Genomic DNA, 6,000 nt, shown 5'->3' on the forward strand with positions numbered 1-6,000 from the left:
TATTGTGCTTATTCATGCCCTGCTTAAATTAGCATAAATCAGGGAGCAGCTTTGTTGAAGTCAACAGAATTACAATTGAGTAACAGAGATGAGAATCAGGCCCTTTGCGTGTTAGAACACCCTGGCATAATATCATCTAGAATAAGGAAAGGGGCTATGATTGTCAGCTCACTTCCTCCACCTTGTGCCATCATTTTACACCAGTGAATTGGCAGCCATTTACCCCCATTTCATACTGGCACGAATGACGGTACAAAAAAACAAAGCATCGGTCCCCCTGAATTGTCCTGGTTTTCTTTTGAATGTTACTTAGTGATGCATCTGAGTGCTGGTTTTCTTTCGACTTATTCATGTAGTTAAAAACAGCTAACTTCCACCCAGACCTCGGTGCAAGGGTGAGTAAACTCTCTGTGAAGGAGGGGAGGGGCAAAAGTGGCAACTGCCTTGAGGCCTGGTGTTTCAAAGGGGCCCAAAGCTCTGGCCCCCACTGCTGCTACTTTGGGGTAGCTCAGTGGTTTGAGCACTGCCCTGCTGAACCTGGGATTATGAGCTCAGCCCCTGATGGGGCCATTTAGGGATCTGGGGCAAACAGATTTTTTCCAAAACACCGGGGATGGTGCTTGGTCCTGCCAAAAGGACAGGGGACTGGACTTGCTGACCTCCCAAGGTCCCATCCAGCTCTATGAGATGTGGACTTCCCCTCCTTGCCCCTCCTCCCCTGGAAAAAAAGGCAGTAGCCAGAACTTAGGCCCCTTTGAAGGGCCAGCTGTGTTACTCTGCTACTCCATAGCGTGTGTGCAGGGAAGCCAGCACCACTGACTGCCTTAGGCCCTGCGCCTCCTGCCTTTGGCCTCACCTCTTCAAGTGCTTGGAGCCTGTCCCGCCTGGCCCCAGACCCTGCAACGGCTGTGGGCCCTGCTGATTTTCAACACTCAGGTAACTCCAGGGGTGATCAGCTGTTAGTCCAGACTGACCACTACCACCAGCAACTACTCTTGGGCCACTGGGTCTCACTTATACTTGGTGAAAATCTACTAGTGTCAAAGGAATTACACCAGTAATGACTTGGACCCATTATTAAATTAAGCCAGCAGGGGTCTGCAGTCAGTTGTGGTGTGTCACATGCCGCCTCTGATATGCTAACAAAGCGAGCAATAAGCCTCCAAAACCAAGTTCTCAGAAGCTAGACAATGCCAGAAAGTTACAGCCATAGGTAATGACACCTGACAGAAACAGACCCACGCACAGTAGCTTTATTTGACCAACTCCAGAGCTGGTTCTCAACCTAGTTAGCATTGTGTTACAGGTGTTGGATCCACATAATATACATACTACCTGTATGGTTCTGAGGCTGTCACTTGGGCTGCAGGTGTGTGCTGATTGGTCCACAAGTGACCAGCTGAAACCTACAGAACTATATAATAGCACCTGGCAGAACAACATGTGAGCATCTGGGGAGAGACCCCTGGTTACAGTAAAAATAAGAACAACTGATGGCAACATTCTTTATAAAAATGTAAGCAACAACACAGTAAGACTGTAATTCCATTATGGAATCTAGTTTCAAGGCTCATGAAGCCATCAGAAACCATGGTCAGAACAATTGCCTTTGATTCCATACTTATCTTCTTACCTTTGAGTTAGCTAGCTGATAATTTTTTGCATCAATACAGCATCTTGCAAGGAAGTATCACAAAATACGTCTCAGATGTCAACGAATCACACACTGTACACTGCTACTGCAAGGCAGGGAGTAACACACTCATAGAGGAAGACCACAACGTTTAAGTGTCTTGTTCAAGTGTTCTGCTGCCTCTCAACACGGGAATTTTTTTATTCATCATTTTTCCCCCAAATTTTGCTTTCTTATTACCCGGGTCTAAGACTCTTCCACAGCCCTGGATCTTTCCAAATACATGTAACCCTTGATTGTATTTCCCTATTCGTAGCTGCATTTCAGAAAAACTGCATGTTTTAGTTCTCTGAGTCCTCCACCCCAATCATCTTTTCTGTCACTCTTCTCTCAGGCCAGGTCTACAATGGACATTAAAGTCTACTGCAATTCCAGCTATGGCAATTGCACAGCAAGAATCAACTTATCTACAATCAACTTATCTGGCTGTCCTCACTGAGGGAGGTCATAGAATCAGTGAATCACAGAATCCCAGGGCTGAAAGGGACCTCAGGAGGTCATCTAGTCCAGCCCTCTGCTTCAAGCTGGATCAACCCCCACTAAGTCATCCCAGCCAGAACCTTGTCAAGCAGGGACTCAAAAAGCTCTAGGGATGGAGAATCCACCACCTCTCTAGGCAACGCATTCCAATGCTTCACCACCTGCCTGGTGAAGTAGTTTTTCCTAATATCTAACCTACACCTTTCCCTCTTCAACTTCTGACCATTACTTCTTATTCTGCCATCTGACACCACTGAGAACAATTTCTCACCTCCTCTTATAGAGCTCCCCTTCAGGAAGTTGAAGGCTGTTATTAAATCACCTCTAAGTCTCCTCTTCTGTAAACTAAACAAGCCCAAATCCCTGAGCCTCTCCTCATAGGTCCTGTGCTCCAGCCCCTTAATCATCTTTGTTGCCCTCCGCTGAACCTGCTCCAGCACATCCACATCCTTTCTATACTGGGGGGCCCAAAATTGGATATAATACTCCTGATGTGGCCTCACCAGTGATGAATAGAGGGGAACCACCACTTCTCTAGATCTGCTCGCTATGCTCCTCCTAATGCACCCTAGTATGCCATTAGCCTTCTTGGCTACAAGGGCACACGGCTGACTCATACCCAGCCTTTTATCCACCATAACCCCTAGGTCCCTTTCTGCTGTTCTGTTGCTTAGCCAGTTGGTCCCCAGCCTATAACAATGCTTGGGATTCTGCCACCCCAGGTGCAGGACTCTACACTTCTCCTTGCTGAACCGCATCAGATTTCTTTTGGCCCAGTCCTCCAATTTATCCAGGTCACTCTGGATTCTCTCTCTAGCCTCCCAGAAACTTTCCCATCAGCCTCCCTTACTCCTCATGAGAATGAGGAGTACAGTGGTCAAATGTCAATCCCAGGTAGCTCAATTTTGCGCCTCCCTACCAGGCATGTAAAATCAAACCCCAGAAGTTTGACCCTGACTCAGTTGATCCTCAGTGTAATGTAGACATACCCTCCGTTGCCTCCTTTTGGTTGACATCACCCCAGTGTAGAGATGAAGAGACGTGCATGTGGTAGGGGCAGGCTCTCAATTGCCCTGTAATCACTTAATAAATAATAGTCAGTTCTATGGAGGGCGCTGACAGGGGGTGGCCATTCTGCCCCCGCTCTCACTTGCCACGGGGTGGGAGAGGCCACACCCCTGTTGTGGACCTTCTGGGCTCCATTACCTTCCGTGCCAACAAGACTCTGCATGGCATTTGGCACACAGGGAGCAAAGTCTGCATCTCTTCCCATGCTGTGTCTCTGGCTCTCTTCCACATGTGGCACCAAGGCCAAGGGAACAGTCTGCCCGAGTGCTGTAATTCTAGCTCTGGGAAGCCATTAGTCTGGGTCTGCTTGAAAAGGAAGGTAGTGGAAAAGGAGACAGGCTAGTCCACCCTACTTTGCTTCACAGGGGGAGTTTGCTGCCATCGGTGCTTTCTACTGATCTGTTTTTGTTAACTCCTGCAAGGAATGATCTCTGGGCTGCTGTCTTTCTGAACATGCAAGAGTTGATTTGCTACTAAAGGTGTTCTCCGTATTGTTAGTGCTTTTCCCTTCAACTAGCTTGAAAATTCCCTCCAGCCATGGCAAGGTGGCTTTTGGTTCCTGTTTTACTGTACTCAGTTGCATATTCTTTCTAACATAATCTTTGTTGCAGGCCAGAGGAGATGAGTGTCATTGGCCCTCAATTGGTTAACAGAAATGGAGACCCGGAGAGGGGAAGGGAAGTGAGTCTGCGTGGTCTGTCTATAGCTGGAAGGGGCAGAAGTTAACCAAACTAACACTTTGGTAACCAATAGTACGTGTAAGCAAGGCCACGGTGTTCCTATTTAACTTTGTGTGCGTGGCTGGATTTCTGAGTAGGTACACGGCTGGGGTCTCCTTGTCCATGGGGAAAAGGCTGCACAGATTCCATGTCATGGAGGCTCCTTTGTGAGAGTGACTGGGCTCCTCGCAGACAATAAATGACGGCCTTGAACTCAGAAATCTGACCTCCTGCATAGCACAGGACACAACGTAACACTACAGAGAACGATCCTCCACCCAGCCACGAATGTCCAAGCAAAATCTCAAAAGACAGTATAAATAAATGTACAATCATCATGACAAGTCCCCACTGCCAGCAGTCAAGCCACAAGCCAGATCTTCCTCCCGCAGTCGCTCATCCATGTACTCAACCGACCCAAACCTGCTTATGGTTTTATATATTAGGCCTGATAAGCTCATAGCGCTAGGGTGAGCTGATCTGAAATAGCCCTCGGCTATCAGCTCAATTTAACACCTCAGACTCCCTACCAGGCTTCCCTAAGGGCTCACTGCATTCTGGGAAGCAGACATACGGGCGTGTGGAAGCACAGATTGACAATGGATGATGGCTAGCGGCAAATCATTGGTATAAGCCAGGTGACCTCCTTCCACACACTGCGCTGGTGGAACTTTCAGACAGACGTGAGCCGCAATACGCTCTTGTGGTCTTAATGTACCTGCCCACAGGCAGACTTGAACCTGGGACTGGAGGAGCTTAGTACAGATGCCTGTACACCTTGAGCTGGCTCTCAGTTTAGGCTGTAGAGGACACTTACTCTTTCTCTGTGACATGGTCTAGATACCACTACACGGGACAGTGAACCACACATAGGCATGTGGGTTACATAAAGACAGGGAACCCCTCAGCCAATGTGTATTTCATTTCATTTCTTCCAGGTATGGAGAAGCTGAAAGCAGTACAATGAGGAGGATTGAGCAGCTGCACACTCATTAGGAAGGGATTTGGGATTAAGATTTAGGGGAGCCCTCTTACTGATTCTGGGCCACATTCTTACAGTTAGATAAACACATCATTTAAAGACGGAGGTCATCAAAAACCCATCAAGCGTTGCCCAATGCGTAGCAGCACTGACAGAAGTTACCCGACTCCCTGAGGTGCATCTACTTGGTTGGGTATCAATATGCGTATAGAAAGGGGCATGCAGGCCATAAACTGTGGCACCGTGTGGCAGATCCATTTGTCACGCACCTGTGATGGCTCACCTGCCCTGCACCCCCTAGTCCAGAGGTCGGCAACCCCTGGCACGCAGCCCAAGAGTGTCATGAGAGCTGCTTTTTGGCAGCACGCGGCTGGATCTCAGCCCCGCCCCTCCTGCCCCCGTGCAGCAGGGGAGCAGAGACTGGAATGGCTGAGCCCTGCCCATGAGCTGGCCGAGGCCTGCCTGGCAGAGGAGCACACAGCTGGGCTGTCAGCCTGCGCCATCCCCCTCACTCTGTGGAGTCGTCTGGCTCTCCAGGCCCCATTAGTGCCCCACCCAGCCTGGAGAGGCAACCTGCAGCTGGGTGAGTCTCTGTGCCAGGTGGGGAGCACTGGCCACAGAGGGACTCTGGCAGAGGGGCACGGGCAGCCGTACGTGGGCTCTGGGCCTGTACCCCTCCCCCACTTCCGCCCTGCACCCTCCCCAGGGAGCCAGCCGGCCACCCGGCTCTGGCATCTGCCTGTATGGGTGAAATGGCGTGGGGGGGGTTGCTGGAGAAAGAGGGAGCTGATGGGAGCTAGCCTGGCCCCCCCTTGTGCCCCATGCCTGGAGTCTGAGGATGGTGTGTCTCACGCCCCTACCCCACAAAAAACTGGACAGGTGGGGCTCAGGGGTGTCTTGCAAATCACTGGCACCCACATCGCAGAGGTCAAAATGTCAGACTGAGGCACCCTGACTGACCCGTGGACTAATCCATCTCCCCAGGGACTAATTCCAGCCATTCTGAGAATTTCAAAGGGCTGCCACCGAACGCTTCGCAGAGCAAAACACCACCTTCT

The sequence above is a fragment of the Carettochelys insculpta genome, chromosome 5 (genome assembly GCF_033958435.1).
Source record: "Carettochelys insculpta isolate YL-2023 chromosome 5, ASM3395843v1, whole genome shotgun sequence".
NCBI classification, from domain to species: domain Eukaryota; kingdom Metazoa; phylum Chordata; order Testudines; family Carettochelyidae; genus Carettochelys; species Carettochelys insculpta.